The sequence below is a fragment of the Equus caballus genome, chromosome 24 (assembly GCF_041296265.1).
Source record: "Equus caballus isolate H_3958 breed thoroughbred chromosome 24, TB-T2T, whole genome shotgun sequence".
Taxonomy (NCBI): Eukaryota; Metazoa; Chordata; class Mammalia; order Perissodactyla; family Equidae; genus Equus; species Equus caballus.
This window is the reverse complement of record NC_091707.1, coordinates 35,765,697-35,777,723: the sequence shown is the minus strand read 5'-3', so window position 1 is coordinate 35,777,723 and position 12,027 is coordinate 35,765,697. Positions and strand designations below refer to the sequence as shown.

The 12,027-nt window shown below is 41.8% G+C and overlaps 1 pseudogene; it reads right to left on the bottom strand.

Moving 5' to 3' along the window:
- Window positions 1–1,507: 1,507 nt before the first annotated feature.
- LOC100059503 (NADH dehydrogenase [ubiquinone] 1 beta subcomplex subunit 5, mitochondrial-like) lies at window positions 1,508–11,702 on the bottom strand (annotated as a pseudogene).
- Between the last annotated feature and the right edge of the window lie 325 nt (window positions 11,703–12,027).

The following is a 12,027-nucleotide window of genomic DNA, read 5'->3' as shown; positions in this document are numbered from 1 at the left end:
CAGAACAAAGAGACTAGGGGAAATCACAAACGAGGAAAGCTAATGATTTGACTCTATGTGAAATATTAACCTTTTGTATGTTAAATTTAAAAAATATATATGCATATTAAAAGATAAAAAAAAAAAAAGAAATACCCCATAAAATTAGGCTGAGCTGAGTTTGAATGCTGACTCTGCCACTTTCTTGTTCAGTCACCATAGTGTGACGTTAGTCTCATTAAGCCTTGGTTTCCTCATCTGCAAAATGGTGATAAAAATACTGAAGTTTCTCCCAAAGAGGAAATAATGCTTGAAAGGTACCTAGCATAGTGCCCAGCATACAGACACTGTTCAATAAGTGTCAGCTAATATAATAGGAGGAAGGGCAGGGCCTGGTGAGAAGCTGACATTGTCAGCCATAATTACCAGATGTTCTTATAATTTACGATGCTTGGTCAGTCTTCTTACAGTACTGTGAGCCTCTTGTGCAACGTCTTAGAAATTTGTTTAGAATCCCCTACAGTGCCCGGAACAGAACAGGAGGGAGTCTCAGAAAATCAGGTTGTCCCTCTTTTCGTAATCACCACAGAATACCTTATGTTGGGCCTGCCCTTTCTTCTATACTGCCTACAGCTGGCCCTGAACCTGTCCTTGGTTTCTGGGCCTTTAACCAAATGACCCCAATATCTGCAGCCCTCTCTCCCCTCACCACCCACCCAGACCCCAGCATCTGAGGCCTTCCGAAGCAGTTGAATACCTAAGAACTGCTGAGAATTCCAGACCTGGAGTCAGCAAACTTTTTATGTCAAGGGCCAGATAGTAAATATTTTGGGCTTTTGGGCCACTTACAGTTTGTGTTCTAATTCCTCAGTTCTGCCTTCATAGTTTGAGAGCAGCAGTAAGTGAGTGGGCGTGGCCGTGTACCAATAAAACTTTATTTATGGACACTGACGTTTGAATTTCATATCATTTTCACCCATCACAAAATACTCTTCTTTTGATTTTTTTTTAACCACTTAAAAACGGAAAAGGCATTCTTAGCTCTCAGGCTGTATAAAAACAGGCAGCAGGGGCTGGCCCAGTGGCACAGCAGTTAAGCTCATACATTCCACTCGGGCAGTCCAGGATTCGCCAGTTCGGATCCCAGGTGCGGGCATGGCACCGCTTGGCAGGCCATGCTGTGGTAGGCGTCCCACATATAAAGTAGAGGAAGATGGGCATGGATGTTAGCTCAGGGCCAGTCTTCCTCAGCAAAAAGAGGATTGGCAGCAGATGGTAGCTCAGGGCTAATCTTCCTCAAAAAAAAAAAAAAAAAAAAAACAGGCAGCAGGCAGAATTTCGCCTGCAGGCCAGTTTTCTGTTAGTTTTCACTCAAGTTCCTGTGCTTTTTAATGTTGTTGCCCCCTTTCTTCTCTGTATGACGTTGAATAAGTCACTTAGCCTCTCTGGGCCTCAGGTTTTTAAAATACAGAATATTAATTTATTTTCCCCTAAGAAGAATATGCTTTGTATTTGGAGAAATAAAGAATTAGCTGTCAGGAGTTGCTTATGGAAATGATCAATAAGCACCTTATCAACAGTCGGATATTGATACCAGGGACCATTATCACTTGCATGCATGAATCTTTGGTACTTCCAGCTCCTTTAACCATAATTCAGCCTTTTCAGCTTCAATTTGAAGGATAGCCAGTGTTTTTTCATAATTCATTTGAGGACCATCAAAATAGTTTAGCAGGGCTTGCCCCATGACCAAGTGGTTAAGTCCGTGCACTCCGCTTCAGTGGCCCAGGGTTTCACTGGTTCGGATCCTGGGCACAGACATGGCACTGCTCATCAGGCCATGCTGAGGCAGCATCCCACATGCCACAACTAGAAGGACTCACAACTAAAATATACAACTATGTACTGGGGGGGTTGGGCGAGAAAAAGGAGAGAAAAAAAGTTTGGGCAATACATCTTGATATAGGATGCTTGAAATAGTCACAGTGATCTAGGATATAGCCTTCTGGAATTTCTGTCAACTCAGCTTCACCAATGACACATTTGCCAGAGTCTTGCCAGTTGCTACTGGAATTCCCAGCTGACAAAATGTAAAATTTCATTAAATTCAAAAAATACCTATCATAGATCCAGAAGGTTTGATATGTAGAGGAGGATTACATTTCCTCTACCCATGCTGGGTCCTTCTGACCAGGCAATGGATTAAATTCACATGAGACAGAATAACAGGAGAAAATTAAACAGAGTTTGGAACATGCATATATGGGAGAGAGCCAGGAAAACTGAGTAACTTGCCAAAATGGTGGAAGCTCTCACCTTAAATACCATTCTCAGTTAAAGACAAAGGATGTTGGGGGTGGGGAGAGACAGTTCCGGGAGATTACCAGACAAGCACAGTAAACAAGAGTCAGGTTATTATGCAGATTTAAGTCCTTGCCTTCTGCAGTGATAAGAGTTTCTAGAGATAAGATCATCCCCCCTTCTTCTTGGTACAGAGAGGGAGACACCTTTACAGATGGAGATTTCCTTTACAAATGTAAATGTCTCTTTACAAAGAGTTAAATTCTACTTTTGACAGTTTCTCTCACGTCTGCCATTCTTAAAAGTAACCAGCCCCAATAATCCTCGTGCTAGAGAGATGTATCATGGAGTGGTCAGTTCCAGTCCCCCCCAGTGCCCCCTTTGAAACTTTTAAGTTTCACAGTCCTTTGAAACATTAAGAAGTTTTATCGTTCAGAAGCTGAGTGGTAGATTGTTTCATCTCACTGAACACATTTCTTAGTCCTGGTAACAGATCAGTCCAGTTAAATCTATTTTAGAAGCCAGTGGAAAAAGGGCAGGTTCAGTTTTCAATGATTCTGAATGAAAATGATGGGAAAAAATTGAAAATGCTAGTTTGGAGATTTGTAACCAGATATTTCAGGAGAAGAATTCAGGATCCAGTCCAGTTCACAGGTAGAAAAAACCTCAAAGACAATTAACAGAACTAGGATCTAATATTCACAAATGTACTATAGTTATTTTACTGAAACATAATTTTTCTCTCTATACCAAAGAAAGCCAAATTAAGACTAAGTAGTCTGTAAAATAAATTTAGTTTCAATAAACTTGGCTCAATTATTTACATAAGTGCAGCAAGAATAGCAATTAATCATATAGGCTCTTTTAAATCTGCTTCGCTGGAATTTTTTATGAGGAATCTCTGATTGAACTTTAAAGCCTCTTGAGGCCAGAAAAGCCCAGCCAAGGACTTGCCATCAGACTTTGCCTGCAATACCTACAGATTTGGGTAGACTCCTCTCTTCTTGAGGTCCCCCCAAATATTTTGAAGTTCCTTGCACCTGCCAGATAAGTGACCTTCCTTATTTACCAGGTAAGATTGCTGGAATCTCTGTAAACAAGATACCAAGCCAATATTTCCAAGTGGCTTTATTCCAGAAAGTCAACCTTATTCCTCAAAGGCATTATTGTCATATCTGAGCCTGTATGTTTCTCTCAAATATGACATTCCAAAGCCTTGGTAAGGTAACTAATGTTTCCAATTGTGTCTTGTTATAAGGAGAACAGATTCTTATTGAACTTCTGCAAATAACTATATTGGCATGAAATAGCCATACTCACCCACTAAGTTTCCAAATTCTGGAAGGATCAGGTAGGGAGAAAAAGATAAGTGTTTCAGTTCTACTTGCAAAGGTATAATTTCACCAAATTGTTCTAAGGCATAGTTAGCATAAGAGAAAAGAGGAAAAGATTTCTGTAAATCTGAGAAAACAAAATATCAAAAAATCAACAATATTTCAAACAAAAGTCATAAAAAATTATAATCATCTTCATCAGTTCAAATGGTCCTGTGTAGTTGATTTTTCATCTTAATCTTCTTTAGCAGTTCTATGGGCTTATCAGTTTCTCCATTAGAATTCTGTAATTGTTTAACCAGTTCAGTTTTATGATCTGAAAGTACCAGAAACCTGCATTCCAGAGTAAGTGTCAGAGTCCTTTCCATGAATCTCTCTGAAGATAAGACATATTTGCAAAAGCAAAAAGCATCAGAGTAAAACAATAACTGTCTGTAAACAACAAAAGATTCAAAAATGGAAAGTGAAAAAGAAAATTGGTTAATTTTGTGACATACAACACCTTAAAATAAAAACCAGAGTTATCCCTGATAACCAGGACAGATCAGAACTTTAGGAGTGTTATAATTGTTTTAAACACTTATGTCAATAACATTTATCCACATGATACGATAGGTCCCTTTGAAACAATGCTTAGTTATCCATTTAACTATAGTGACAATTAAAGATTTTTAGGGAAATCTAGAAGATTAAAGAGCTGTAAGACCTTAGCACCTGTGATTAAAGACTTGATAAACAATATAGGAAATTAATTTTGATGAAACATAAAATCCCGTGGGCCGGCCCTGTGGCCAAGTGGTTAAGTTCACAGGCTCCACTGTGGCAGCCCAGGGTTTCATCAGTTCAGATCCTGGGCGTGGACATGGCACCGCTCATCAGGCCACATTGAGGCAGCGTCCAACATGCCACAACTAGAAGGACCTGCAACTAAGATATACAACTATGTACTGGGTGGGATTTGGGGAGATAAAGCAGGAAAAAAAAAAATAAAGATTGGCAACAGTTGTTAGCTCAGGTACCAATCTTTAAAAAAAAACCTTAAAATCCCTGCCCTTCTGCTAGACTGCTTAAAGAAAACGCTTTGCATAATCTCTTTACTGAGAGCAGACTAAAAGTTAGGGAAAATTATCCTTTGAGAGAAAACCAAATTTTAATTTCTGCACCAGCTTATTTTTATCATTAAAACTCATTTACTTTAATATTAGTCAACTTGACCAGCATAAAACTCCTTTCAGAATTTCTCCTTCACAAACTTCTACGACTTTCTTTTTACCTTCAGAATTTGTCCCATGCTTTCCTTTTTTTCTTCTAGTACTTTAGGACAAATTTATCTTTCTCAACCCAACAAACAAAAATATTTCACTCTTTATACCTTCTTTACTGAAAACATACATTCTACTTTCCTTAGATACAAAGATATTTGCCTTATTAATTTTTAGTAGCTTTAATTACATATATTAATCAGGATTTTAACCCTTACAGACCCTAGTAAAAACTAAAAAGTAAGCAACTATGAACTGTCTTTTATATCAGCATTCTAAACACTTTTTATAATTTCTAGAAACATGCCACTTCACAGTAATAGACCCAAACACTTTTAGCCTTTCTGCAATAAGAAGTCAAAGTAGATAAACTTACGTTTAATAATTAGTCTACTATCTTATCTTATTTGAAAATGATCTAGATACTCAATGAATTTTTTCATTTAAATTAACCTAGCAAAAGTTCAAAGTTTCAAGTTGCCCAAAAGATTTTGGAAGTTATTTTAAATACACATGCCATAAACTATAATTATTGCTAAAAATTTACCTATAAACTCTTATTTCATTTATATTTAAATCATTTGTTCTCAGTAATGATGTTTCGATTACCCACAAAAACTTTATGAGACATTAGACAAAATTAGCTATCATTTAAAGCTATTATTTTGCTGACAAATTTCTAACAGACATCGTGAGCTTATTTGACTAGTAAACCCAGGCTGCATGTCTGCATCATGTTCAAATACCAAGAACTCTGAGGACATGCCTTTTCAATCAAGCCAACAAACAAACTTTCCTTAAACAAAGACTAATCTATATCACGTTAACTTAAAAGACATTGGGTTAATTTCTATTACATTTAGAATTTATATAAGCGCTTACTTTTAGCCAACTAAACAGAGCTCTTAATTTTGGCCATACCATCCGGAGGTAAAAACATCACACACATCCAACATACATATAGACACACACGCAGAGTCTCCACACCTATTGTTTTAAAAAATTATTGCCATGAATCAGGTACAGTAATACAAAGCTCCCTAGTTATGAATCCAAATTTTGTTTTGAGCCTTTTTACTAATATTTGTGGAGAAGACACTCAAGATGCTAGGTTTTTTTGGCAAGGGCATGCTTACGGCCTTTTTTTTTTTTTTTGGCATTTTTTCTTTTTTCCTTCAGTCTTAGGAATTAGTGATGAGCTAGACAGTCCCCAGAGAGTTTGCAAGCTCTTTGAGATAAGGGAAATGAGTGGACCCTGAACCACCTCTAGAGCTGCTTTTCCAGGCTTACAAGGATTTTTTAAGGACAGTTGCTCTTAATTTCCCATAAACTGGGTTGTAACTCAAATGACAGTATAGGTTGACCCACCTATCCAACTGCATCATAAAGGCACAGAGAAACCCCTCAAGTTTTCTCCAAGATGGAGTTTCTGGGGCATAATCCATCCAATTGAGTGTTTCCAATTAAAATGCACACTAGGCGGGAGTCTCTGGGGATGCTTGGGGAGTTCCCCACGGCAGTAAAGCCAGTGTCTAACTGACAGCGGGCCAGAGAAAGGGTGCAGAGCCTGACTGTGGGTCCTGCTCAGCCCGGGCACTTAGTCCCTGAGCCAGCATAGGGTGAGGCAGGGAAGCAGGAGGCAAAGGCCTGGAGCTGGCTGGGGGCTGGGGCTCCCAGTGTCTGGGTTGAGAGTTAAGTCCCTGGCGAAAGAGTTTCAAGCTTTCAATTTTACAGAAGGTCCAGGTTCTGCTCTGGTCCAGCCTGAATTTAACCTCAACTTGGTGACAAATGAAATAGACAAAGAAAGGAAAAGAGGAGATCAGGTCTCACCCTCATGGCCTCTTCCTGAGGGTTATCAAGATAAGGGTTACACAACAGTTCCTGTGCCGGGGCACACAACACCAGCAGTATAGTTCACAGAATGAATCACAGGTCTCCTATCCTCATAACTGACTCAGTAAGCACCTAAAATACTGAATGAGTCAGCCACCAAGAGAGGGCACCCCACTTGGGGTCGCCGGGGTGATCAGGCCAGGAAACCAGAGTGGAGGCTCCCAGGGGTGGGGCCTTTGACACTTTAAAGATTCCTTTGTTTCTCAGTTGCCAAGTTCAAAAGGAGCTCAAAATGGCCACTGTAACTTTAAGAGACAAGAAAGAAAAGGGTCTGTTACCTTGAACGTGCCCCCTGAACCTAGGGCAGTGTCCTAGTCATCATTCCTCCTGTGGGGTTCCTATAGCAAGGGGTTATAGGGGCGTCCCCCTGCATGGCATCCCTTGTATATCTTCCCTATTATGCCTGGCAGTAGTAGGTGACTGGTGAATGGTCCCAGAGATAAAAGAAGAATAGAGAAAAACAGTGAAGAATCTTCAGCCGGTCTCCCAAGAAGGGGTTCCCATACTCAACCAAAGGTTAGAGTTTGGTACTTTCCTTGAACCGGAGTCCCAGTTGGGACTTTCCCACAGTTCAGAGTGTGGTCAGGAGCCATAGGGAGGGATACCACTCCAGCCTTAGGAAAAGAAACCTGCCACGGGAATCTTGGAGATTGGCAACCATACTAATGACTTAAGTGGTCCACCCGTGCCCATGTAAAATTTATATATTAGAGATAGGATTAGGAAGGAATGGATTAATTCATTCTTCATCACTCTGAGGCTTAAGGTACTGGTTCTCTTCAGGCTGAATGCCATGATTTGCCCCATTGAGTAGCCATGGGCAGCAAATGTGGATTCATACAGCTGTCCAAGAAGGTCCCCGATGGAGAAGTGAATTTAGATCCATCCTTGAAAAAGAGAAAGACCCAAGGAAGAATAGTGCACTTCCTAGAACTTCAGCTCACAAGCTGGTGAAGCAAGATCCCCGTATGAGCCACCAGAAGAAATGATGTGGGCTTGGCGAACCAAGAAGTTGAAAGAAAGATTTCTTGGACTCTCAAGGTCAAAGTGCTCCTTTATTCAGAGAATAGCATGGGGACAGGGCTCATGGTCAGTGAAGAGCTGCAGCATGGGGACAGGACCCACGGGCAGGACTTTGTCAATAGGTCTTGGTCTTATAATATTGGATAGGGAAGTATTCCCAGCCAGACATTTTAAAACATACTCAGGCAAAGTTGATACAACAACTTTATATAAAATCAGTTCAAACACTTCAACCTTTATAATCTTAGCAACACTTAGACTTTTACATTTCATCAATTCAATTGTAACCTGAGTCAGGGTCTTAAAGCTAGTCATTATTTTTTTGCGTGTGTGTTTCCTTTTTAATTTGGCCTTTTCATAGGTACCAATAAAAATTATGAGGAGAGCCCTCGCAAATTTTTTTCCCCAATTTAGAAGTTTTCCCAATTTAAATGATCTATCGTCTGGCCACATTGACGAGTAGGATCTTAACAGTGACTCAACCAATAAGCTTAACCATGGATACAAGGAGCATCCCCAAAAGAGATCCAGAAAGTTCATTCCCAAAAATAGTCTAAGAAAGTAAAGCAATGAAGGTTGATATGACAAAGGCCCCTTATGAAAGCAATTGGGACCCCCTTATGACAAACTCCTCTGAGAGCTAACACAGCCAGACAAAGAGAGTGTCCCGGAACCCCAGTCTACTTAACTGGCTGCCAAGATGCGTGCGGGTACATGCATCCTCCAGACGGCAGAGACCAGAAAGGTCACAAAGCCAAGCTCTCAAGACATAGAACAAGACAAAAGGCCCAGAAAACAGGCTTATAGAGATGCCTGTGTCTTATGACAAACAACAAAAAAAGACAGAGACAAGGAAAAGTACTATCTCTGGGAGGAAAAGGATCTACAACCAATGAGTACTCTACCAAATCCTAGAGTCGCTGAGTCCAAGAAGCTAGCCTCACCAAAATTTTCTTCTGCTGATCTAAATTTAGAAAAGCAAAAAAATTCACCACTCTTGTTTCCATTGCACCCTGCAGGCAGAGATCTGGGAGACTGGTGTGTTAAGAACTCTTACCTCTTGCCAGTTCTCATCAGGGGTCCAGGATCTCTCAGCTGCACCAGTCCAGGAGTGAGCAGTGTCCAACCAGTGAAATTTTATCCCACTCTTGTTGCCAAACTGTAGGGGAGGAAGCCATTTCCTCTACCCACACTGGGTCCATCTGGCTGGACATCAAATTAAATTCACATGAGAGGGTGCCAGCCCCATAGCCCAGCAGTTAAGTTCACATACTCTGCTTTGGCGGCCCAGGGTTTCACCAGTTCGGATCCTGGGCTTGGACATGACACCATTCATCAGGCCATGCTGAGGCGGCAACCCACATGCCACAGCTAGAAGGACCCACAACTATATACCAGGGGGCTTTGGGGAGAAAAAGGAAAAATTTAAAAAATGTTTAAAAAAATTCACATGAGATAGAATAACAGGAGAAAATTAAACAAAGGTTTATAACATGTATACATGGGAGAGACCCAGGAAAACTGAGTAACTCGCCAAAATGGCAGAAGCTCTCACCTTAAATACCATCTTCAGCTAAAGACAAAAGAGGATGTTGGGGATGGGGGGGGGGGGTAAGTTATGGGAGATTACCAGACAAGCACAGTAAATGAGTCAGGTTATTATGCAGATTTAAGTCCTTGCCTTCTGCAGTGATAAGAGTTTCTAGAGATAAGGTCATTCTCCTCCTTCCTGGTACAGAGAGGGAGACACCCTTACAGATGGAGATTTCCTTTACAAATGTAAAGGTCTCTTAATGAAAGGTTAAATTCTACTTTTGAGAGTTTCTCTCATGTCTGCAATTCTTAAAAGTAACTAGCCCAAAATAACCCTCATGCCAAAGAGATGTATCTTGGGGTGGCCAATTCCAGTCCCCCACAGATGATAAAGTTTTTCCCCATGGTCTCCACTGTGTCACACAGGAGTGACAGTCTTCGGAAAGCCACAGGTGAGAAAGCCCCCGAATCCCAGGCAAGTGCCAAGGCGGCCAGACACAGAGGCCACCACAGTGACCAAAGCCCAACGCAATAGACTCATGGCCGCTGTGGCCACTACTGTCAATAGAAGAACCTGGAGAGTAAGGGAGCCGAGAGAGACAACTTACCAACGTGGCACAGCGGAAGGTGGCCTTGTTGATTCTCAGTGCTTTTTTAAAAAAATTAAATAATTTATTTATTTTTCAGTTTTATTGAGATATAATTGATGTACAACACTGTGTAAGCTTAAGGTGGACAGCGTAATGACTTGACATACATATATTATGAAATGGTGACCACAGTAATTTTAATTAACATCCGTCTGGGCCTCGTTTCTTTACCAGTCACCCTGGAGCAGCAGATGAGTGTCCTTTAAAAGTAGCTCTTCAGTGAGGATGCAGCCAGACAGCAACTGATGATTTTGTTTTATTGTTTTTACTCTCTTTTATTTGTTTCGGCTTCCAGGTAAAATTTTCATTTAAACAACGAGTTCCCCTCCTATGAATTAGTTTGGGAGATTACTAATTGGTCCAGTGGTTCCAAACCTTTTTCCTGCCTCCTCACTCGTTACTGGCTCAAAACAAACCCATCAGTAACATTTCAAAGGCTAGAGCAGAAAGGCTGTAAGCGTTACTTTCCTCTCTGGTTACCAGACAACCAATGCCTTTGTTATATCTTGGGTCCTTTCTTCTAGTTGCAAAGTTCCCTTCACTTATTCGTTATGGAAACGTGTTGAGTATCCCTATATGCACAGTACTACACGGATGTTCTCTAGAAACAGAACAGACGTGATCTCTCCTCTCCGGGGATCAGTGGAAGATGCGCGCGCAGCGGCCGGAGCGCTGTGATGAAGTAGGGATACAGAGAAAGAGGGAGGGAGAAAGGGACAGTTGGATCCAAATCGATCCCGGCTTCTGTGTTCCGAGAATTGTCCAACTGTTACTCCAGAGGCCCTGCTATCTTGCCTCCCTGACTTCCTTCCGGTGCTTTCTCCAAACACATCCTTCAGTGTCCCGAGCCAGCACCTGCGCCAGAACATTCTTTCCGCTGCTGACCCTTCCCAGCACACAGGGGAGAGGGGAAAGACCTTGGAAATCACACCCTTCTCCCCTGCAGGACCCCAGCTCCCTGCCCCCACCCCTACCCTTCTCGGACTTGCTCCCTACTCAGCCCCCAGCCACCATCCCCTCTCTGCCCTTATCAGGGTAACCATGTGGGAACCTGGCGACCCTCAGGCCAGCGTTCTGGCCTCAACGCAGTGTTCTGATCTCTGTGGGGAAACAGTATTAAGGCTGACCCCAATCGGTTTCAGTGACCTTTCTGGAGAGAAATGTTGCTGCCAGCGATTGCCAGGGAACACACACAAACACACATTCTCTGTGGGCCTTCAGCCTAAAATAACCAGAAGTCCTGGCTTTCAGTATTTTATATGGGTTGGGGGGAGGGAGGTTAAAGGGATATCTAATCGTACTCTCTCTTTCCTGAGTGACAACTGTTTTTTTCTCTAGGGCTACCCCTTTCCTTCCTTCTTATTTCTCTACCCACCTCTTTCCCTCGCTCTTCATTCAAGAAAAGTGCTTAGGGGATTGAATTTTGACTTCTTTTCTGAGGGATTTCTCAGCTAGCCCCTGGGAGAGTTTTTACCTCCCTCAGCTTTTTCCACTTGCTGTTGGAATCTGTTTCTCTCTCTTAGATTGAAGGGCCCCTTCCCAGCCTCTCCCTAACATACTTAACCTCCCTTTTATCTCTCTTCCTTTCTTTCTTCCTCACCCAATATGGTAAACACTTAGGGGTATCTTTTAGCCCATGTCTCTCCTTTGTTTGAGAATTTCTCACACACACACACACACACACACACACACACACACTCACTTCTGGATGGCCCCTCAGCAGCCATGTTTGAGTATGTGACCTTGCCCCTATGGTGTTAATTGGGCCGGGGATGCACATGGCTAACAACTGGGCCAAACCTATTCTCTCTTCTGGATTTGGAGTTGAACTTGAGATGCTAGGTGCAGCCTGAGCTGGTCCCTTAGATGCGGGAAATGCAGACAGGGAGGGCTTTGCCATGTGAATGTTGAATCCATGAAAACTGGTCTGTAGAGAAGAATGAAGAAGGACACGTGTGGCATCAGAATTGGCCACCCCAAAGTGTGTCTCTTTTGCTTGACTATTTGTAAGGACAAAAGACTCTGGAAGAAACTTTGACCTTTCCCCTAACT